Below are 24,980 nucleotides of genomic sequence, written 5' to 3' on the forward strand. Positions count from 1 at the left end.
AGAAAAAACAATTAGTGTCAGATCAGAAACACTCTAAGTGCAGGGGTGTGTAAACTCCTGTACAGAAATAGGGAAGATTGGGATGAGTGGCAGAAATGAGTCTACTATGGATATGCATTGATCAAGTAAGGTCTCAGGGGGAAAAAACAATCATATGCTGCAAATACGGTTAGGGAGGTCTTATTGAAATGATCCCATGGACAATGGGATGATGTTTTCAAAATAGCAATGTCTAAGTTGCAGTTCTAATTCATGCTGATGCTTCTAACTGGATGTGCTCAACTTCTGAAAGATGCTTGTCCTTAAAACTGGGGAGGAAAAGGTGCCTGCTAAGTACCTATCAAAATCAGGCCACCTGTGGCTACAGTAGGATTTTAGGAGTCTTGCTTTAGGTACTCCTGGTTTAACTGCTTTACCAGTTAGATTTTAGAATCAGTTATCATAGGTGCCTATCTTACCATGGCATTGTTTTTAATACACCCCACACTTAGGACAAATCTGATCACTCACGGATTCTCAAAGGAACAGTCTATAGTGCAGATGGGACTGTACCTGATTATAAACCATTTGTACATAGGTTCCCCCATTTGAACTGCAGCACAGATAATGCTTTGATATGATCAGTGGAGAAACTAAATATTCAATTTAGTGTGCCAATACCTTGAAAGATGTAGAAATAGCTGAATGGTAAATATTGTAAATCTTTCAAAAGACTGTCCAGAAATGACTGACCTTTTGTAAATCATATAAATCATGTTATTGACATGGAAAATTTTCCTCCAATGTTTTTATTTTTTACTCTGTGCTTTCTTTACAAAATGTCAGCTACATACAATGTTTTAGATTAGGTTCATTTAGCTTTGTACTTCCCTGGTATATGGGAGGCAAAAAAGCCTTTTTACCACTTTATCGCTGTGGTTTAGATAATTTCTCAAAAAGTACTTATTTATTCTAAAGTTCACAGAGACAATTAGAGGACTTCTTTTCTCGAATTATATTTCTTTTTGAAAACTGCTTTTAGTACAGTGCACATGGAAATGTAAGCAAAAATCAAAATACAAGTTTGGTTATCTAAATTGATGGGACTAATTCCAATAACTCCTGGGAATCTTTAGCTTAAGTGGAAAGAGAATAAAACATGTTCTGCTTGGTCAAAAGATACTTTCAAGATGCAGGTTGTTTTTTTTTTCCCATTCACTTCTGAATTATTGACCTGCCACTACTTTTGCTTTAGCACTTTTTAGATAAAGATTTTGGCATACCCTGTAAACTGAAGAATATCACATAGTGTGTATCTGTATCAGGTATGCTGTAACTGAGGAGACTTTTTTTCCTGACCTAAAATACTTGAGAACCTCCACACCCTTGCCTCACCCAACATGGAAATATACTTACTGATTTATGTTCTAGGGTTTTTAATATTAGCACATCAAGCTGTGATGGGAGGAGGGGTAAGGTGTGAAAAAGTGAAGTTGCAGCCTAGTGTTTTCAGATCGTGAGAAAGATTTTTAAGCCTGTTAAGGAAACACATGACAAAGAAGTCTGCTGGAAGTGCCAGCAGGTGTGGCTCTGCAAAAATTCTGCATTGTCCTGAAGAAGGAATGGGGGGCTCCAGGGAGCATTGGCTGCGGCTGCATCTCTGCAGGAATGCAAGCCACTGCAGTCAAAACATGCCCCAAGATGAGCTCTGCAGAGCTGGGTGACAGACTGATAAGCAGCTAGTTTTTTTGGAACCAGACTCAGAAGTCGCTTTAGTCTGAGGCATTTTGCATTCGCAGATAGCTGTACATTGTTCCATACATTTGCTGTTTCCAATAACACATGGTAGTTTCTGATAACAAGTTACTACCTTAAAGAGCAGGCTTTCTCTTCATTGCTATAACGTCAACAACGGGAAGGCCCTGAACTGCTGCTGCTGCCTATAACCCTATATGCCTATATGTTGTTTTGGGTAAGAGTGTTTTAGACAAATGCAATTTTTTGTTGTACCTTTTGATTTCAATTCTATGTAATATCCATGTACAGCAGCAGAAGAAAATAGTTTAGTTTAGAAAAAAGCTGGGAGAAAGCAAATTTACTGATTATCTTTCAACCTAGAAAAATTTAGGCATCATTTAGAAATAAATAAAAGTGCAAGATAAGTTAAAAAATATATTTATCTGGAAAGGAACATAAAATATTAACCATTTTGTCTGAAATAGATCTTAAAAGCAACCAAACTGGTGTTCTTTTAAATACAACCAGCTTTTATTTTTTATTGAAACATGTTGAAGATGCCTGATATACATATGAGAAAGCCAAGTGGCAAAAATAAACCATGCCTCCAGTAGTTGCAAATTAGATTTACTTTCAATTACAAACCTCTGTTGTCTATGGTGGCCCACCAGTGAGTGCAGGGGTCTTGGTGTGTATGTGTACATTCACGTGCATTGCAAGCAGAGTGGAGCTGGTCAACCAGTTTGTCTTGAAGACTGTTGTGAAAGGATCTAGTATGCTTTGACTTTTTTACACCAGTCTGAGTTATAACTCCAATTTGCCATCAGTATTTGAACAAGGTGATGAACTTCTAGGTATCATGATTTGCTATTACACTAATGACAGGAATTACCAAAAATCTTTGCTGCCTTATTGGCCATTTAACGTGCTTAATATTTCTGAGTAAACTTATGCTTTGAGGATATTTGTCCAAAAAAAACCCCAAAACATTTCAAAAAGCAGTTCAAAAGAACAGTGTGGAAATTTGCAAGTCAAACTATGATTTATAACATAATTTTCTGAAGTAGCAACTGCAAAAATAATTGTGCTGCTGGAGCCAACAGCAGTATTTTGAAATAGTGGGTTTTAATGTATGAGGTTATTGCATATGAATGGAGAGATATGTTATTGCAATGATATATTTTATTACTTGCTTCTGTTTTTATTAAGGATAATGAAAACCTTCTGTTTATCCCTGTGAACAAAACTAATGTGACCTTTCATGTGACCCACCTGTTGTGCTTTCACAATCGATAATAGTTACCTCATGTTAGGGTGATCTGGAAAATAACGGTGTGCCAAGCACCACAGAAAATAACATTTCTGTTTCTGTAGTTTGAATTTATATTTGCCTCAGATCTGAAATTAAGAGAAATACAGATTATCTAACTAAATGCTTAAAAGGCAACATATAATTTTAAGAACATTGTCTGTATTATGAGCTGATAAATTTTCAAAGGCATTCAGCTTTTGAATCATAGCTGTAAGTTTGCAGAACTGGCTTAAAAGATATTATATTTAATAGTATCAAAGATGGTGGGGAAGTCCTATTAGCTGCTATGAAAGTTAGGAGAGTACACAAGCTTAAAAAGTCAGTATATAAAGATGCAACTTTTCCCATTTATTATTATTTTAAATTACATTTAAATTTTATTTTTCCTGTAGTATGTAGGATTTATTTAGTTGGAGTGAGAAGTCTTAATAGGCTGAATTATTTCTAGATGTTATTCTTCCACTTGTATTTAGCTCTTAGTTCTGAAAAGAGACATTTAGCATGAATTGTGAATGTTGTTTTTTTGTAGGGGTGCCTGAAAAATGTATTCAGCTTCTGTTGGGATGACTTATAGGTTATGTGCATGTGGATTTGCAGGATCAGGACCCTAATTTCAAAGAGGTTTTTGCATGTGGGTTTGAAGTACATGTGCTACTGCTGACTTTGCTCGACAGACCAGAAAGGCTCTTTCCCTTTGGAGCTCTTATGGTTTATCTGGTCAATGGCTTGCAAGCTAAGAAGGATTTACACATTGAATCAATGGTCCATGAAATAAGAGGGATTTCCACAATGTCTGTCAGTGATAAGTTACAGTGTGGCCACACAGCATGAATTTTCAGAATTAATATGTATGCAGAAATCTGTAACTGGATAAATTATTATTAAGTGGTACTGCCTAATGGTCAGGTCATATATAAATAACGTATCATGTGTGTTAGAGGGAACTTTGTCATTCTTCCATTTCTTTTGTTTGGATTGACATAAATACAAGTATATGCACTCTGTATTCTCTGCAAACGGTATTTATTGTTGTGTGTGTGTCCTCGGAAATTAGAACCAGTTAACACAAGTGATCTCTGTCACATCAGTGAATTCTCTTAATTCACATCAATGATTTTTTTCCTTTCTGACCAAGCTGATATCTCAGCTATGGAAGATCACCGTTTGGCTGGAGTTACAAAATGGGGTCAAACGTCCCTAAGCGAAAGTGTCCTTTCACCAGCACCTTTGTGGTTAAGCAATGACACTGTCAGTTTGAGTGTCTTCTGATGGCAACTGCTAAGCTATGACATGGGGAGAGGGGCATCCTACTAAGCAGGCAGAGTTTGATCAAAAGCCTTTGAAGCCAATAGAAAGATTCCTGTTGACTTAAACAGGCTTTGGAACAAGCCCTTAATTATGAGGTACTCAGTCAGGCACGTAATAAGCCGCTTATTGCTTAATTATGTACAATGGTAACTTTAGACCTATGACCCTTCTGTAGGTTGGACCCCTTATCTTCCAAAAGCTTTATACTACAGACCAGCCCACTGGCAAGAGTGACTTCCCAGATCTTTTTCCTGAGTTACCTTGCTTTAAGGGTGCAAGCCTAAAATGCTTTTCAGCTCTTCTGCTTTGAGTCTGTCTTTGGGTTCATACTTTGTGTTCCCCATTATCCTACTGCAATGAAGAGCACAGGGGCTGCATTGTACAGCAAACCTCAAATCTTGTCCACAAACCTGTCAAACTTCTTGGCATCAGGAGCAGAGAAACCTTGTATTTCTCGATCTGGTCTTGGTCATTGTGCTGGTTTCATCTATACTAGGAAGAAGACTGGTTTCAGTGAGACCTCTTCATTACAGCGGACGCTAAATAGTGTGAATGGTGCAGCCTGGAGCTGCGTTGTCTTCTGTGAAGAGTCTCCATGGGAACATCATCTAGGGAGGTGAAATGAGCCTGTCCTAGTCCTCTCCCTCTTCTTCGGCCCATTTGTTGACTGCTTAGTATGTACAAGAAAGCCTCCAGGGTATGCATTGCTATGGAAAGCAAATGTCATTAAGAAAGACAAATGGTTCTTACGGAAGACACTCGGCAAACAGAGTTTTACTACAGTTTACCTTGAGCAGTATGTAAAGGATCATTGAGAATTCCTTGGAAATAATAGTGTTATCATTGTGATGAGCGTCTCACAGGCTGAAAAGACAGCACTTTGGGTGCCTCACGGCTGATTTTAAGTCACCTGGATTTCAGTATTCCTGCTTAACCTTCCGACATCTCTCTTAGAAAATATTAGCTGTTGAGATGATTTAAATAATGAACTGGCAGTCATGTTGTACTACAAACCCTCAAAATCTGTAGGACATCTTGCACATGGTTTTCAGGAATAGTGTAGTTCTGTGACTTTGTGTTAAGAGTTCTCCATGATTGCTGACAGTTGTGTTCCACATCATGCTGTCAAAAAAGCATGGATTTAGTGACAGCTTGGAAGAGGGGAACATAAGAACAGATGAAACAACCCTTTCCACAAGTTTTTGATGGACATCTATTTGATTATGTTCTTTCTGTCAGTGACATTTGAGGTTAGGATTAGAAAAAAGAGAATGCCAGAGATTTGTATTGTGCTTTAAATATTTTCTTTGCTTTTTGTCACTTCTTGTTTTATCAAAATCTAATTTAAGTTCTGAGTTGCTTAGGTTCTAAGCAATTTATGGCAGGACTTTCATGTTAATTTTTTAGCAGACAAGCCGTTTTCACTCTGCCCTGTGTTTGGTTATTCAAGGTCAAGACACCCAAAAAGGACTCACTTTTAAATAGTGAATACACAAAGCTTTTTTAACAGTCTGGTATCTAGAAGGTGTCTTTGTACCCCTAGTGGTAATGCTGAAAAGGCATATGTCTTTTTTTTATCTTTGAAGTACTCAGTATGTATTAGAGGAGAATGCAGGCTGGCCTTTTTACTTAGGACAGATAAGCAGCATCAGTTTTAATGTCTGGAAAAATAGTACTGATATTTGGTTAAAAAAGCCCTTAGTGATTTTCAGATACTAGAAGTATTTCTGTCAGCCATTCATCTAACACGTGTTATTATCTTCCCAGATCTTTTCCCTGTTGTGTCCTTATTGCAGCAATCATCAAAACCATTTGAAGAGTTTAATTTAGACTGAAATGATTCTCCATAGAATAAACAGAATATCTCACCTGTGAAGGATGATTACATTTTCTAAATTTGTTTTGAAAGGAAGGACCTTCATAATTCACAAGTGTTCTACTTGTGGCTTTTACAGTGGAGAAATCTTACATACTGGGGTCTCAAAACAAAGCACTGCTGTATTTGAATGCTGTCAGCAATTTAATCTTTCATTTTATTGATTCATGTCATTATTGAAAGAGTAAGAATTAGTGCATTGGTTTGAACCATTACCTAGCCATATGCTATTTTTTACTGGGAAAACACTTTTTATTTTCTTTCTGGTTATTTAGTTATTCATGGTGTGCTGTGTTCAGTAAAAGCATTTCAGATGTCCTTAGCAAATTATACACTAAAACACACTTGTAGCACAGAGGTAGGTAGGGCTAGACAAAATCAGAGATACCTTGTGAATGTGTCTTCTCTGTGTGTGGGTACTTCTCATCTGCTTTTGCATACAGCTGAGGCTACTGACTTGCTTTATGAGCAGCTTGGTTTTAGTGAGCAGCATATCCAGGCGCATCACTTGTGGAAGTCTAATCAAATGTGTTTAAGGATGGAGTCAAATTCTTCACCTGCACTCATTCTCACTCTCCCCAGCAGCAATGCTGGTACATATTTGCTTTGCAAATAAGAGCAGGCTTGCCAGGAACTGTGCAAATGAATTTCCATGGCATTCACGGCAAGAACAGAATCAGAGGATGCACTGTGGTGTGCCTCAGCTATTTCTTACAGCTCATACAGAAGTTGTATGGCCAGCTACCAAAGCTGAAGGTCTTCAGTGATGGCCTCCTGTCAGGTCTGTGGCCCTACCAACTCTGTTACTCCTCCAGATTATGTTGCCCTGCACAGCATATACAAACAGCCAATCCATTTATGCAGCGGCATCTGGCTACTCCAGCTTTCCAGTAAGAACAGGGGCTTTCAGTAAGGTTTCCGTTTACATACTTTTAAATACCTGCTGCAGTTTGGTGCTGTTGTGTATATTCTTATTTCAGCTTCCATTTCCTTGAAAAACTTGGCTCTTTTTTCTTTTACGTATTTAGGATTCACTGTGTTCCCCCCTTTCATTTCCTTGAAAAACTTGGCTCTTTTTTCTTTTACATATTTAGGATTCACTGTGTTCCCCCCTTCCTACATTGCTGTTCACCTTTCCACAGGAATAGAGTTCTGGTCATCCTGGCGTATTTGTACTCTAATAAAAACAGTATCCAAAAATCAAAGGGCAGTTTTGAATGCAGTAGTGTGGCCAAAAATATACTGGTGTGACAGGATTTCTGCTCATAAAAAAAAAAAAGAGAAGAAAAAAAATTGAAGAATAGTAATAAAAAAAGCTGAACTTCTAGATGGCCTTAAAATTTTAGAAGTTGAAGGTAGATATACCAGTCATATTTAAAAAACAACAGCTCTGAATTCAGGATTATTTTGTGTCTATCTGGTTAATTGTGAATCAAAGTAAATGTGTATGAATATGTTTTATAATTTGAAGTTATACAGTCTCTTAACTAAAATATGCCCCAAAAGCAGTTGGTAGGTTGTAGATGTCATGGCTCAGCTTTTACATTCTCTTTTCATCAACAAAACTGATGAAGATTTCACTTTGACAGTGAAGTAGCTAGAAAACTCAACTAAAGACTGCTCATACCAGAGCAGGAGCAACACAGTAATTTGCTAAGACTGATATGGCTGGCTGCAGCCTGATCATAGATAGATCAATTAATGATAACATAGATTAATTTATCATGTGGCTGACATGCAGTTCCAAATTCCAGGAAAAGATTTAGTGAAAAATAGCATAATTAGTTCAATTCAGATTTTTGTAGCCATACAGGGATGGAAATGCTTCTTAATAAATATGTGGGAAGCTGAGAAGCACATATTAGAATAAGATGTATATATTTTTGCAGACTTCAGACTTCTTTATTTGTTTGAATTCTAGAAAAGGCATTATCTTCTCTAATATGATTTTATAGTATGATTAATTGTTAGACAAAGAAGAACTTCATATACATTCAAAACTGAACAGAATGGGGTTATTTTTGACCAGACCCTTATAAAAATTATCCTTCTGGTCTATATTCTTAAGCCTTTATTACTTTAATCTTTCCTTCCTTTTCTCTCATTGCTCCTTCTCTGCCCCTTGCCATTAAATGGCAGGATTGTTTTAATTGGTTGAAGGAGAAGGGGAGGATTGTAGACACTTCTGGAGTATCAGCTTCTGTATCTAAGCCTTGCTGACTTACTGATGTTTTCCAGTTCACTGATACAAGTGCAAGCATTGAATTGTGCATGTTGAGCTCTAATTCCAACTTATTTGGCAGTTGTTTTTTCAGTAGTCTAATAGTACATATGATTAGTTTTCAATTCTTAAATCACAACATATTATATTGTATTACTATAAAAGTATGCTAATGCATAGCATGTGAGTGTGAGTTCTGTTTTCCCTGGTACACCAGTGTGCCACCACTGTGGCTTCTGTGGGAACTCTTAGTTTGCAGCTGAAGGCAGAATTCATCCTGAAGCAAAAAAATGGTGCAGATTTTTAGAATGTGACAAGAATAACATTACAAGATATAGAACTATAGCAAGGCATAACAGGAAAATTATGTTGCTGTGAAAAGCAGACTGCAGATATTTCTGGGCTGATCCTAGTTTCTGATTCACAGTTGTGAAGGCCAAAACATATAGAAAAGCATATATTTGTGCCTGGGGAGAACTTGGGAAATCTTTGCTGAGTCCTCTTCCCATTTGGGTAGGTAAGAATAGGGCCAGGCAATGTATGTAGCCTGTGTATAGCCACTGGCTTCTCCTCACTTTCATTAGAGCACAACTCTAGAAACAATCGTGTTCTGGGCTCACAACTAGCTTATGTGCTCTGCAAAAACTGCCTGTTTTTCAGAGCTGACAACTCAGGCTTAATGTGCCGGAGGAATCTAGGTTCTCTCCTACCTCATGTCATTGCTTGTGCATAATCTACATGAAAAATATGTCACAATGGCTCGCATTTATAAATGTTAAATTGCTAGCTTCATTAGAAAAGGTAAAGCAAGGACCTGTTGCCTATGTTGGTGTTTGTTTGCTTGGGATTTTTTGTTTATTTTTATTTTAAGAGTGAGATGGAGATGTTAGAATGTCTCTAGTGTAGACTTGGGTCTAATTTCTTTGCCTTATAGGAGACAAGCACTGTTTCTGTGAAATTAACATGTAATAAACCTGAAGCAACACACTGTGAATCTGGTCCATTATGTTTGGCCTTTTCTAGAGGCAGTGAAAGAAACCAAAATAGTAATTCATGGCCTGAAAGCACCAACATCTTTCCCTGTTAAAGTTTTTCTGATGTTAGAGCAGTTGCTCAGTTATAAGATGTAAGCGAAACAATTTTTTTTCTCAATCATTTCACATTTTGCCTTGGTCATTCCTTTGGGAACTTTTGTAAGGTGGCAGTAATCTGGTTAGCCTTCCTGAGAATACTTCTGTTCTTTTCACTTGTTGGTAGAGATGTAAGAAAAGCATGCTGCTGATGATCAAAAAAAAAAAAAAAGAGAATATGACTTGATAACAGTTTGCTGCTTACAGAATCATAGAATGTCAGGCCTGGAAGGGACCTTGAAAGATCATCTGGTCCAGCCCTTCTGCCAGAGCAGGCTCAGCTAGAGCAGATCATGCCAAAATACACCCAGGCGGTTCTTGAGTATCTCCAGAGAGAAGATATTTTTTGTGGCTCTGCGCTGGACTCCCTGTCCTTTTTGAGCCAGTGGGCCCAGAACTGGACACAATACTCCAGATGAGGCCTCACCAGGGCAGAGTAGAGGGTAAGGAGAACTTCCCTCGACCTACTAACCACAGTCTTTCTAGTACATCCCATAATGGCATTGGCCCTCATGGCCACAAAAGCACACTGCTGGCTCATGGCCATTGTTCCATCCACCACGACACCCAAGTCCTTCTCCCGTTCACAACTTCCAAGTCCTTCTCTCCTTCGCTACTCTCCAGCAGGTCAATCCTCAACTTATAATGATATATGGGATTGTTCTTTCCCAGGTGCACAACTCTACACTTGCCTCCGTTCAACTTTATACTTGTTACAGTATAGTTAGCCATGATAAAATTAGAGGGGGAAAAAAGTGGGAAAGAAACAAGCCATATTTGCTTTATAAATATCTGGTGTTAAGAAATCTGCTCTGAGATTCTGTATAAAAATAAGGATGTAATGTGCAGTTTGTTTTTCCTGCCAGAGGAGGTATGTACTCTTTGGAATCACCCCAAGAGAATGACACTATGTAGACAAATGTTTGTTTACATTTTGTCTGTCTGACAGCTTGTCTAATAAGGATGACCACAATCAGGTTTCCTGCATTCAGATCTCTTCATCACATGAACTCTAACTTCTCACTTTCATTAGTTCCCCTACCTTTCTTATTGTACAGGTGTATTTTTGTGTGGTTTTTGTGTGAGTGTGTGATATTTTGTCCATCTCTTCTTTGCATGTTACCATGATAATTTAGGCTTGTTTCTTCAGTTACGTTAATAATAGTTTGTACAATTTCCGTCCAAATTATGGAGCTTTCTTACTGTATGGTAACATTTTGCTTGGTTCTCCATGTCTACAGTGATCTAATTTGTTATTCTTTCACTTTGTCAGCCCAGTTTATAGCTATGAAAAATTCTGATGGGTGCAAATTCATGTCCTAGTAGGGTCATTTTGAGTTAAAAACCTGTTTTCTAGTTTATATATTGTGATACTTCAAAGATTTCCACACCATATGGAGCGCAGCAGCTTATTTGTTTGCTGTGGAACTTGTAGTTGTCATTTGGGATGTATTTTTTATACCATGCTATTTAAAAAAAATATTTGCTTGTTGGGTTTTTTAATGTAATTTAGAGCAGTTGACCCAATTTGACACCAGCTAGACCAACACCATGCCTATTCTCATCATGTTTTCTCTTATGCAGACTTTAAAGATTGAGTGTCAAGAGTAGTCGATCTTCTTGCCTTCTCCCTTGATTTTTCAGCCTTTCCTGCGCTATGGTCTGCTCAAATGTATGTGCAGGCACTGAAAAAATTGTGGTGGAATAGTCTGATATGGAATATTTTGCATAGTGTTCTTCAGAGTATTATTGTGAAATTACTGGTTCATTTTACTTTTAATAGTTTAATTTCTAGTGGATCATTTGTTGGGTTTCAGAGACAGACACCGTAAAAGAAAGTGAGTCTCAACTGCAGACAGTTCACTTCACCTCTAATCTTTTAGATTATGCTCTGAATCCTCAACACAGAGACAAAACAGAGTAGTGAAACTGGTAAGAAGTATCATGTATGTGAAGGTGGACATATTAGCTGAAGGCAAAAGCATTCTGTCTTTCTATTCGGGTAGAACTTCTTAGGATAGAAGTCAGATTCTAGTGTGTTGAAATTTCCTTTTGAGGCCATGCTTTGGCAAGATGCTGTCTTGTTGCTTTATAAAATGACTAAAGTGTCTACCAAATGCAAGTGCCAAGTCAAAATATGTTCTGTATTTTGGTAATTGTGCAGAAAGAACACCAGATGGTTCTGATGATGAAACGCTTTGGGAGGGATCACCAAGTTTTAATGGATGGCAAACTCCAAAGTCTTATTTACCATCTCTAGCAGCATACTTTTTATCAGTGGACAAATTATTTTCAGACTCAGGAAAGAAAAAAACATTTTTTTTTTTTTTTTGCATATAACTTAATAAAACACACTCAGCTTGTCTGTAGGATCATCTGAAACTCAAAATAATTGAGCCTAATAGAAAGTGTACCAAATTATATTTCCAATGTGAAAAACCTGTATTATGAACAATACTGGGTTTTGTTTGAGTAGTGTGATATTTTTCCAGCATGCTCAGTTTTCACAGCATGCTGTTAATGTATAATTCTTCTACAGTATGAAAATATCCTACATTTTGGGTTCAGGTGTGTAATAATATTTATTTTCCACATCTAGTTTGAGATGGCTCAAGAGTGGTCTGTTCTTTTAGAAGTTCTTCCCATTGAAAGAATTTGGACAGGACACCCTTACAGAGTTGAGAAACTGAAAAAAAATAGCAGGTCACAGCACATTTTAGAACTCCCACAATGTTGCTTGATTTCATGAAGTAAGTCCAGACAAGTCTGAAGTGTTGATTGATTTGCTTCTACATTAAAATCTGACTTTGAATACCTTCTAGCCAGCCTTGATAACAGCATAGCAGTAATCTGTGTGCTGCAGTCATGTATTTGAAATGTTCTGCATATTTCCCCCTTGCAATTGTATATGTTTTCTGAACCCCAGTGATGTTAGAGAACTTAGCGATGCTGGTGTTTGCTGCCAGTTTTCACACAAGAGCAGCCTTCCTGTTGTCTGAAACTCCAGTCGTCATTGTCACTGAAATCATTGACAGTTTTACCACTGACTAATGTGATTATAGGATCAGCTTCTTGAGATACATTTTGGATGAGACATAGTTGAGCTAATGAGGTCAGGTATAGCCATCCCTTACAGCAGGCAGGTCCCTTGGCTTCTGTAGCATTGGACTGGTGCAGCTGTGAAGTGCTGTGAAATACGTCTGTTTTAATAGAACGTGAGAATCCTGCTTCTTATGTTGCCATTCAACAGTGAGCAAACCTGAAAGGCTTAATTGGTTGTGGTTTTAGACCCTCTTATGTCTGCTGAATCTAAGTTTTAAAGATTGTTGGGACTTGCTGTAGAGCACAGCTGCTTCTCCAGGTAGGGAGATGTATCAAGGAAAGTATCATATATGATTGATGGGAGATTCTCCTGTTGGCACTGAGCCATGTTTTTTTATAGACCTATCTCTTAATTTTTGTAGATGCACTTAGGTAACTGGTGGTTAGTTAGTGTTAAAATCAGAGTCAATGTGCTTACAGAGAAGATTCATCTATGTTGGTTTTTAAAAAATATGTATTTTGTCTAATGTCTGTTATTTTTATTTATAACTTTTAAAAGGCTTTAATAGTATTTGTATTGATTTTTGCAAAGCTGGACATGGCTTAGGCTGAAATTCTGCTGTCTCTGAGCTTGTTGAGTAGAATCTTATTCCATGATTTTTCAAGAAGGTGACTTGCTGTTAAGTTTCTTAACTGCACAAACTATTCCAGCACAGAGTGGCAGTATTAGAAATGTCTGTTGCTCTTGGATCCTCAAATTATGGTTTGAATGTTTACAAATTTTATGTTTACACTCTGTAGAGAGGAAAAGATCATCCAAATGGACTAGTGTTAACTACTTAATGTCTTGCAAGGTATTGAAAAAGTTTATCTGCAATTATTACACAAACAAGTAATGTATTATTGTGGTGCTTAGTAATAGCAGTGTCTGCCTTTGCAGTGAAATCATCAGGTATTTGCAGTGATTCAAGAAAGAGCAAAATTCTAGAGCCATGAAAACAATTGTTATTCTGCAACAAGTTAGTTTCCAACCTGGTTAATTCTGTGATTCTGTGAAATCAAGTACAGTTGAGTTTTAACTCTGCATTCCAAGGAGAGTCATGCCTTCCTGTGAATTCAGGAGAGTCCCAAGGGTTTGATGGAGTTCTTTGAGGGACCATATTTATTCACACTGAATAGTGTGTCTGCTGATATTTGGAAAATGCATGTCCTTTTAGAGCTGTGCACTTTTAAGACCCTTTGTAGCTATTTATACAACACTGGGAACGATGGGATCTTGAACAGAGCTGTGACCTGCAGTACCACCCTAATACCCTTAGCTGGAAAGAACGTAAATGAAGTTATTTGGAAGTAAAGAGTTGTTAACAATGTAATAACTTAAATTACAAATGTGATCATTTGAACTGTAACATTTTACAGTTTCTTAAATGAAAAGAGAGAAGAATAAAAACTTTGACACAGGGACGATTCCTCTATGAATGTGATTTTGGTTCTTGAGAGTGGCATTGGTTGAAATTTAAAACATTTTATTTTGCCTTGATTTCCCCAAAAGTTTTCTTATGTTTCCTCATAGTAATTAACTTTGCACTGCATTCCAAAGGGTACGTGTGCCAGAAAAAGAGGGCAGGGTCACCTAGAAAAAGAGAAATTTCTATCTCAGAGAAGCAAAATATGTCTAGTTCAAGTGAAGTAAGAATCAGAAGATGTAAAAAAAAGGAAAAAAAAAAAAAAAGGAAAGAATCTGCATACTTTATAGTTGCCAGGCAGTAGTTATAACTTGTGCTTTAGTGATTTCTGATGGATGTTGCTGCAATGCTCACTCTAGTGTTTGTTAAAAAGAAAATGGAGAAAACACCACCCTAAAATTCCACAGCAATAGCTGCTTCATTTAGCACGACAGAAACGTGTTTGAAGCACTTTCTAAACTCTCTTTTTAAAAAAAGAAATAGAATTTATTCCCTGTATATTTGTCTTTCCCCCTTCATTTTCTTTTGTTTAGTTAAACCAGTGATAAGATCTTGTAATGAGACATGTCAGGCTGATGAGTTAATTTGGTGAAACTTTTAGGTTTGCTATCCAGGGAAATGCCAACTTTTTGAAGGGGGTGTTAGTTTCTTTAAAAATTTATTTTGAAGATCAGTATGCCATTTACATTTTGGAAATATCATATGCAAAGCACCTAGTAGCCACCCCTCTAGCTGTCAGCTTTTCATTGCTGCTTGTCAGTATCATGCTGAGGGCAGGTGCAGATAGCCTGAGGCTCATAGATGTTGAGCAATGCTGTAAATGCCTGGGGATGTGGTTTTATATGACTTCCTGAAGAGGGTAGGAATCATTTGTCAGCACGTGAAAAGCAGAACCCTTCCCCTAAACCTGCCTTTGTGTGTGTAGCTTAGGATGATCTGTCCGAAAGTGCCTGGTACCTTTGAGTCCCAGATCAGCAGTTTAGGAATGTGGCATGTCTACATGCAGCAAACCCAGGCTGTGAACTGGGTGATCTTTATGGACTAACAGAAAGTAGTGATTTAGCGTTTTAACCTGATTGGCTGTTGGTACCCTTGACTGAGCTTAACATAAACTGCACTGAGGGGTTTTCTTATAATTTATTTGAGGCAGTATTGCCCACGAGGATTTCTGTCTATGGTAAACATATTTCAGTTTATTATTATGTTGCAGGGAAAAAAAAAGAAATAAAAAACTTTATATGACAGGCAACAAGAACAAGTATTGTTCAAAATCACAAAGAAGATTTGGGCAGAGAGGTCATAGGTAAAACTCAGAAGAAACTAGTGCCTCGCCTGGCTAAGTCTAATTCTTATCAAACTGATAGCTTTACCTTTGAAGGCAAATTTATGTTTCAAGATACCTTAATTAAGCACATTTTTTGGGTTGCTTTTCCAGCTCATGAAGTGGTTGTGCTTTAGGAGAGACTGAAAGAGGAGATGGAGAGGTTTTTATTTTGAAAGCTTGTTGAGGTGTTGTGGTTGATATTTTTTTAAATTTGATTGATTTGTCCAGCAAATGAGAGATATTGTGGGTAAATGTAAGTGGAGTAGTCCTTTGAACAGAATGCAAAAACATAGCCTTGTTTTGCCATATGCCTGAGGAACTGTTTTCTGACAGAGAATACCTATGCGAAATGGGATTCTAACTGATTGAACACATCCTTGAAGGAATAAGGTTTATTTACTCATGATTCTTCTAAAGTGAAATTAAAATGAGAGCACCTGGACCTCCTTTTCTCTGGGTACAGTGTCAGGAGAAATGAATTTCAAAAAGCTGAGAGGGGAAGTTAGTATATGGTGGTGGTGGGGGGAGGGATGAGAAAAAAAAGAGAGAAAAAAAGAAAAGATTGAAGCTATAATTATTATGTTGCAGGGTTTGAGGGGAAAAAAACCTGAGATATGTAGGAAGGAGATTTTGTCCCTCAGGGAATCCAGGGAAGTAGACCTGAAGGCAGACATTCTTAAGGCCTTCTAATTGATTTTTATGTCCTACTTAACTAGCTTTGAACATCTGAGCTGCACTAATATGGTACTCTCCAATAGAGAACCCCAATATTTTGTCTGCATTAACACAGGTTTCAACAGCAGGCTTATATTATATTGAAATGTTGCAAAATGAAAATTGTTGGGAAAAAAAAAAGTGTTTGTGTGCAGCTGACTTAGCTCCTGGCCATTTGGCTCATAACCTGCATTCATTGAATTTTGATGGTAAAGGTACATTTTGCATTAAAAAAAAAAAAATAAATAAATAAAAGTTGTTGTGTAAGGAGCACATCAGCTGTGACAGGTGGGAGCTCCATTTTTCAGGGAATTTTCAAATCCAAGTGCTGCATGTTGAATGGAATTACAGGACAATTGGGAAAGGGTATACAGTGACAGGGTGAGAGGTAATGGCTTAAGAGTGAAAGAAACTGCATTTAGATTAGGAAGAAATTCTTCCCCATGAGGGTGGTGAGGCAATGGAATAGGCTGCCCAGAGAAGTTGTGGAGGCTCTGATCCTGGAAGTGTTGGATGGGGCTTTGAATAACCTGATATAGTAGAAGGTGTCCTTGTCCATGGCAAGGGTTGGAACTAGATGACCTTTAAGATTCCACCCAACCCAAACCCTCTTTATGATGATTCTATGTTATACTTATGCTGGAACTGTAAATGTGGTAACGTGTTCCCATGCACTAGTACTCTGGAAATCAGGGATGGGAAGCAGTATGAAGCCCCTGTAGTCCATGAGGAGATGGTTAGTGACCTTCTGCACCACTTAGATGTACAGAAGTCGCTGGGGCCAGATAGTATAGATATAAGGGTACTGAGGGGGCTGGCAGATGTGCTCGTCAAGCCACTTTGTGCCATCTACCAGCAGTCCTGGCTAAGTGCAGCAGTCCCAGCTGACTGGAGACTGACAAGTACAACACCCATTTACAAAGAGAGCCAGGAGGACCTGGGGAGCTAGAGACCTGTCAGTCTGACCCTGGTACCAGGGAAAGTCATGGAGCAGGTCATCTTGAGTGTCATGATGGAGCATCTTCAGGGCAACCAGATGATCAGGCCTAGTCAGCATGGGTTCATGAAGGGCAAGTCCTGCTTAATGAAGCTGATCTCCTTCTTTGACAAGGTGAGCCACTTAGTGGATGAAGGAAAGGCTGTGGATGTTGCTTATCTGGGCTGCAGTAAAGCCTTTGACACTGTTTCCTGCAGCATCCTCCTGGAAAAACTGTCTGGTCATGGCTTGGTTGGGTGGGTGATTTGCTGTTAAGAACTGGCTGGAGGCTTGGACCCAAAGAGTGGTAGGGAATGGAGTTAAATCCAGTTGGTGGCTGGTGACAGTGATGTTCCCCAGTGCTCAGTATTTGGGCTAGTTGTATTTGATGCCTTTATCAATGATCTGGACAAGGGAATTGGTTTGAATATGAAGGAACCTGACATTCAAAAGATAAAGGGAGCCAAAACCTTCTGACAGTATTGTTAATACAGTTTGTCAGAAAAAAATGTATCAGTATGTTAGTCTGATGGCTTCTAGTATGTGTGTTCTTCTTACATAATGCAATTATTACATAATGATAATGTTCTGTAATAAACAAAGATAGTGTTATTGTTTTGTGTTAGATTTGTATGCAGAAAACCCTTCTGAGATTGTATCACATTTGCACTCTGAGACCCTGTTCTTGTTGCAACTCCCTGCACACACTTAGGAAAGGATTAAAAAGCTATTATTCCAAATGGAGAAAGTTCAGTTGAGGCATACAGACAAGAGAGAAAAATAACCCAAAATTATAATGCAGGTCAGTGCCAGAGTTACCATGTCGGTCCATGTGTGGCTGGCTGCCATGGTTGTGTGACAAATGCGTTTCTGAAGAATGGCTCTCAATGCCAGGTCCAATCCATGTCCTCTGCACACTGCTGCTTCTCTAGGTGTGGAAAGTAACTTTCCAAGTGCAGTTCATATTTTCTGTAAAACTTTCTGTGTCCTTCTAACAGTACCACAGATTGGAGATTTTCTTGTATTTGGAATCATAGTCACACTTCTTGGGGATTCTAACACTGCAGATGTTCCTTGTGGGCTTCATTCACCTTGCAGTGCCTTCAGCACATAGATCTGTAATCGTGGAACATGACTGCTTTGAGAACTTTCTGTTTTCTTTATTTCAATGATATTGATTAGAATGAGCCAGGTTGTGGCTGTTAAACCAGCATGTGGCTCACAAGAAGTTCAGAAGTGGGTTTTGTGTCATAGCTGCATCATGTGAGTGGCAGTGGACTGGTGCAGGAACTGCATGGAAATCTGAGTCCCTTGATGTGGGAGCAGGGAGTCAGCAGTACTTTACAGTCTACTCTGGGCCACTGGGCAGGCTTTTGCTATCTCTAAGTCATGAGTTATAGCTGCATTTACTCCTCTGCCTTCAGCCTTCCAAGCGGTGTGGTGTATGTCTTGTGGTTCTTATCTGCTTGAAAGTATGAGTACAGAGCTTATCAGATCTGGAATGCAACCCCCCCTTCCTTTTATGTGAAAGAAAAAAATTGCATGGTGAGGTGCTTTCATCTGCACAGTGAATTAGGCAGTTTGGTGTTTGGAAGTGTAATTTTAGTGGCATATGCAATACTACTTTTAAATAGTTGTTGGACATGTCCAGTACTTTTTGTTTATTCATGAAAACCCTCTTTAGTTGCAACCATATGCTATGAGATGATAGACTCAAAACACCTTCATTTTGTGTTCTGTGGTTCTTGTAGTGATATGCAGCCACAGATCAGAGCAACCTCCCTGAGCTGCCTGTTGAAGTCCTAATGTAATTTTGCAGATGTGTGTGACTTTATAGTGCTGCCAGGTAAGGCGCCGCTCCTGAGCGATCCCTTTTTGGGAAAGACAGAGAACAACTGTCTTGTGGACTGTGACAAAAGTGGTGATTCTTAAGGGGTTCCTTTTTTTGAAAGAAGTAGTTTACATAAACACCATGTATTGTATGTTGTATGTCAACATGCTTTTTGTAGGCAGATGTGAGGTTCATCTAAACTGGAAGTCATGTAGTTTACGTAAGTGCTAACCATAGCTAAACTGGATTAGAGTGGGTTTGTGGCCAGTCATCTCTGAGTGTGGGCAGAGTGAGCTCACATCTCCCTGCAAAGCTTGGTGGAGATGTATCCTATTTTAGGTATTTTTTTGAACCTTGTTGCTGTAATAACGACATCACAGCTTCTGGTATGTGGAACTGTAAAGCATCACCCTTACAGAAGGAAGAAATAGTGGCTCCCTTCTTGTGAATAAGGAATTAAAAAGCACAGAGAAACTCTTGCTGAAAGTTGAGCAGAAAATCTATAGCAAAAGCAGTGACTATGTACAGAGCTTTGGAGTTTTTACATTGTATGCACTGTGTTTGTGTTGTTAACTCATTGTGATGTAACATACATTTTAAAGTGACCAGTCATCTAACAGATGATATGCTCTGATTCCTCCTTTGATGGATCATCTGGCTGCAACCTACAGAGTACAAAAATCAAATGAGGATCATTGCTGAGTGACTATTCTAAAATTAAAAGCATTAGGAAGACAAAATTGTGGTTGGCTTGGGTTTGGTTTTGTTTTGTTATGGTTTTTTTTTTTTTTTGGTTAATTCAGGGAACCAAGGAAAGCAAACAGTTTAAGAATCAAGCTGGCAAAGGTCTGTTTCTTAACACAGTCTCAGGTTATTGAAGAGAAGTGACACAAAGAGACAGTAACAGAAATTTCCTTGTCTCATTTGTAGTGGGTAATGACTGTGTTTACTTTCTTGTTTCAAAATGATAATGTATGAAAAGTTTTCTGTAAGTAAAAGATTCTTAATTGAATCGTCTGGAAACTCTGCCCTTTACCTGAATTGAGATTTTTAGAAATCCAACGCAAAGGATCTCATGATAATCAGCCTACTTCCTCCTTCATTTTTGTGATTGTGGCTAGAGGATTACAGGTCGTTAATGTTGTTTTAATTGCAACTCCTGGGCGTATTTCAGGGTGTGAAATTGTTACATGATTTGGGCCCTAAGTGTATAGCTTGATTTCTCTATTACTACTTTGTCTCGTTTCACATCATCCTATAATTCTGAAAATAGTTTTTTAACAGCTGTTGAATGATCCATATTTTAGTCCCAGCAACCCACAATGATAGGCCACATTTGCAAATGATATAACATGATGCCATGCCTCTTACTAAATAACTACTTCCATTTTTTACTTGCAGACTTCCTTCATGCTCACTGATGTCTGTGCACAGAAAATACAGGCTACCTGTAGAGGCTCTGTCTTAGAAGAATCAGAATATTGCAATTAAAGATTTTATAAAATGAGTAAAAAAAAAAAAAAGTGGTAAAATCTGAAAACTAAAATCTCTTGGAGATATTAAAGGCTAAAATCTCTTGGAAATATTAAAGCTGCTGATGTGTGGGCAGAAAGAGCTTTTTTATAAGTGACATTTGGCTATTTATGGAGTTTGGTTTGTAACACTCAGAGCATACAAGATCCTACATTCATTTAGTGATGTACATAATCTGTCAATGAGAGATGGATAACTTTATTAACACTTTTTTAAAGCCAGGCCTGGGACTTTTTGGTGTTTGCAGAAATAACTTCAGTCTTGCTTCGTGTTACCTGACGTTAGTGTACCTTTTCCTGTTTGAAAAAACACAGCCTCAAACAAATAAACAGTAAAATCTGTGAAAACTGCTGTAATGTTTGCTCTGGAGCAAACCTTTTCATTTAAAATGTAAACTTTAATGGTTTTCTGAAATGGAATTTTTGAGGTAAACAAGGAAATAATCAGCCTCTGTTATTTTTATTGAAAGTGAGTTGCCTGAACCCTTATGTCTTTTTGGAGAAATCCTTGTCTTTGTGGTTTCTTGTTTTCTTGATGTTGGCAGTTTGTGGTGTTTGAGCTTTTTATTCTGTTTTCCAAAGCTTGGGAGTCCATGGTGTGGTATCTGGGTGCTTTCAACAGCAAATGCCACAGAAGTATAGCCAGTAAGTTCAGGTAGTTTTGCTGTATTGTGGCTGCTTTTTGCAGAGAAGTGGATTCACAGGTACACAGATTTTGGTCTTTACACTGTGTTTTTTTTCCTGCTGTCAAAGGTTGTGGCATTTTAACTGAGTGGTCAGACAGTCAGCTATAGTACAGGAACATGGTTCTGTCCATGCTATGCACCAATACAGGTATGAAACACCTTTTAGCAAAGGTACCTAAAATCAGAACATTAGTTCTTCTTACAGCTTTATTTTTCCCTCTTTCACAAAGGACTGGGAGAGTCAGTCCTTCAAAAGGATGCTAGCAACCTCCCAAGCAAGCATCTGATATACCTGTAGAAATTGCAGGCATTTAGAATGTTTCTAAAGCATTTTGACTGCAAAATTCCTGAGTGAAGTTTTTGGTGAGGCTCGAACCAGTTGAATCAACAGGATACTTTCAGGAAAACTTTGTGTATGTTTATGCAACAACTATTCAACTGTCTAGTCACCTGGAGTTCAACATGTGACATGTACAAGGAAAGTGTCAATAGATTTGAGCCAACAGAACAAAGGGCAGACTTCTGAAAGGGTTGTCTTTCTTCTCAACATCAGTGGGAGCCAGCCTCACAAGCACCTTTAAAAACATGGTGTAAGTCTTTTATTGACAAAAGAGACAGGTATAGAAATCCACGTGGAGCAACTATATAATATTAGTCCTTAGTCTATTTTAATTAATGCAGTCACTTTAAGTTTAATTACATGATTTGTATAGAAGAATGCAGTTGGTAGAAATTTTGTATCACTTTATCATGTGAGTGTTTGATGGATAAAGGGGTTTCTACACAGGTAAGAAAACAGTTTTTTCTTTCACCTGTGAAGCTCAGAAGAAAAATGTAATAGGAGGCTATAGAATATAAGTCTACAGTTGTAAAGGAGAAAACAAATAGCAACTACATCTAAATAGGTTACAAGGTTTACTTTGGAGATTTGGAGGGGGGTTAGCTACATTGTCTCGTTGTCTTTTGGCATTTTTTGAGCAAGAAACTACACAAATTTAAATGAGTCAAGGCAGTAAGGAACAGGTATAATTTTTTTCCATATCAACCCCAGGTACCTCATACTTGCATTTTCACTGCGAATAATGATTTTGGGTCAGTTAGATTTGCTTCAACTGACTTTGTTTGCAGTGTTTTAACTCTTTTGACAGTGTTAACTCAGTGTTGGTGGATTATTGCTGTTACTGAATGCTTGATTGCCCTATTTTATTAAATTAACTGAACGAGTATGGTTGAAGGAAAAGTTGGGTTTGTTTGATGTACTAAATACAACAGTCTAGCATAGACGAGTTCATTTTGCATAGACTAGGCTGTCTAGGGCTGTTTGGGGTTTTTTTTCTACCTTGACTAGCAATGTAACAGATAAGCCTGCAGCTGATTCTCAGTTCTGAGGTGTTATCTGAGCAACAAGCTGTCATTTGCCCTGTATCACTATGGTTAGCTCTGTTCTGCCTTCTCCCTCACTTGCACTGTTGTTGGAAGAATCAAGGCTTCACATATGTGTTATTATGCAGGATTTTTACTGAACTTTTTTCCCTCTTAGATTAACACAGTGCTAAAGCTAAATTAAAAATTTTGTATATTTAACCTTTCCCCCTAACTGCTTGCCTAGAATAAAGGTTTGGTGCTTTGTTGCTACATTCTCTACATGAGGTGGTGTGCATTAAAGTGTATTTATGCTCTCTCAGATTAATTAACTGTGACCTTATGAACCACTGTCCTTGTTTAATTGGTGGCTCCAAAGCACACTAATGGCATAAATCAGCTGATAATGAGATTCAGACTTGCTTTTAAAATATATAATAACCCTGCATTGATATGGGAAATGAGATTTGTTGACTCTCTGTTGGTATTACAGGAGAGAAGACACAATTAAATGTATACTTTTAGGATGGGGGAGGGCTTGGTTGGAATGAATAATATGCACTTCAGGGTGGGTGTATGAAATAAGGAGGATATTCTACATCAAGATAAGTTTGGTATTCTCTCCTTGTCTCCAGGCAATGTGCAGTACTGGCTGGTGCACTTTAGGATACAGAAATGTTGTGGGAAGGTGTTTCTTAAAGATTACTGGAGGCTAACAAAAATGATGATTTCATCTTAAATATAGTTACATGTTTTTAAACTGAGCTTACACCCACTGTTTTATGAACTGCAAATTAATCAGATAGCTCCCAGAGAACAAAAAGGTTTTGACCTAAACTAGTTGCCCAGGTTCCATTACTATTTTCAGTTTAATGTTACCCATATCCATCCCCACAGTTTGGAAGGAAAACAAGGGCTGTGCAACAAAGTTTCTTTGTTTTTTTAAGAACTAAAAATGTGCTGTATGTAGACCAAACAATAAAAATAAACTACTGAACTACCTCCTAATGCATGGGGGTTCTGGAGAGAGGAAACCATGGATATTTAGAGGCATAAAGTGAGTCATTGTGCTAGTTAAAGCATTTTATAAGGCAAGCTCTGTGGGTTTGAGTTGCATCTGTTACCTTTCCAACTAGAACTGAGGGGTGTGCAGGAAAAAGAATGTTGGATTTGATCATGCCTTATAGTGAACACATTGTACTTAGGCTAAGCTTCTAACTGGGATCTAGACCATAGGAGAACAAAATTGTTAGTCTGTCTTTCTGTGTGAATTTGGCCTGAGATGAGTTCCAGCTAAACACACCTAAAAATATTATTTTCTACTGGTGAAGCTGCAAAACACTGTTAAGAAAATACTTTAAAAACAAATCAGTATTCTGTAACACTTGAAAACAACAATAACAACAACAACAAAAAAACCAAATGAACCACCCCAGAAGACCCAAACAAACAAGCAAAACCCAAAAACAAACAGGCAACTCCACCCCCTGCCAGCTATTTTCCTCTTCAAAGATAACCATGCTTGTATTTATGACAGTCCTTAGAAGCCATAATGGACTGGGTTGCTATGGTGTAAGATGCAGAACAATGAAATGATTGTTGCTCTTGGTATTGGCTTCCTGGAAACAAATTCTGTGTAAATTACTTTCCTGAAATAGTGACAATAGTTTGTGTTTTACTTAGTTCATAGTTAAAAATCCTAACTGTTCTCTGATAATAAAAACATAATGTGTAGCAGTTCTGGGCTTTGCTTTCAACTTTTTTTCCTTTTCTGTTTTCAGGTCAATTTCATGAATTCACAAGCAATTTACCAGTGATTTCTGGGAGCTGGGGCTGATTTTCTTGTGTATTTGTAAGTATTTATTGATTCATTTTCCTGTTATGTGCACCTTTCTTATAGTCTTTAAACATTAAGAATGGAAGCTACTTTAAAATGTGACTTTCATAGCCTAGTTGTAGAATGCTCTTTTATTAAGAAATGTACCTAGCTACTTTTTGCCTTTCTTTTTCTTTTTCTTTTTGATTTTCTTTTTTCTTTGCTATGCTCTAGTTATTCAAAAGATGCTTGAATTAAGGGTGAATATTATTTCAAGCTTTCTTTTGCCTTTCTTAATAATATAATGAGAGAAGAGTGTTGCTTACAGGAGCATCAGTTGTGACACTTGCTAATGATAGCAGTGCATCTTGCTGTTGTGGTGAATATTATTGCTAGAAATGAATTGAGGCTGTCAGAACTTCTCAAGGAAATGCTACATGGGCTTTTTGTGGAAATGCTAGGACAACCTATCTGCTGAACTGATAAAGTACTTTTACATACCCTGGAGAAAGCTGACATTTGTGATTGCAGCAAAATGATTAAGACTGTAGCCATTTATGCCATGGCCCAAAAATATGTTTCAGCCTATGCCCAAGTTCAGATTAAGTGAATGGAATTAGGCCTATGCATATATGCTTTGAGAAAGGGAAAGTTCAAGGAGAGGATCT

The 24,980-nt window shown here is 37.9% G+C and overlaps 1 protein-coding gene across 4 annotated transcripts in view; it reads left to right on the forward strand.

Annotated features, from left to right (window-relative positions):
- SOX6 (SRY-box transcription factor 6) overlaps positions 1–24,980 on the forward strand; it is a 397,240-nt gene that overhangs the window by 64,410 nt on the left and 307,850 nt on the right. For all 4 annotated transcript variants that reach the window (XM_064163636.1, XM_064163637.1, XM_064163638.1 and 1 more), the window contains one exon: positions 24,278–24,348. The gene's annotated coding sequence lies outside the window, so the exon portion shown is untranslated. The remainder of the gene's footprint in view (positions 1–24,277; positions 24,349–24,980) is intronic.

Source organism: Pogoniulus pusillus, chromosome 24, assembly GCF_015220805.1.
Source record: "Pogoniulus pusillus isolate bPogPus1 chromosome 24, bPogPus1.pri, whole genome shotgun sequence".
Lineage (NCBI taxonomy): Eukaryota > Metazoa > Chordata > Aves > Piciformes > Lybiidae > Pogoniulus > Pogoniulus pusillus.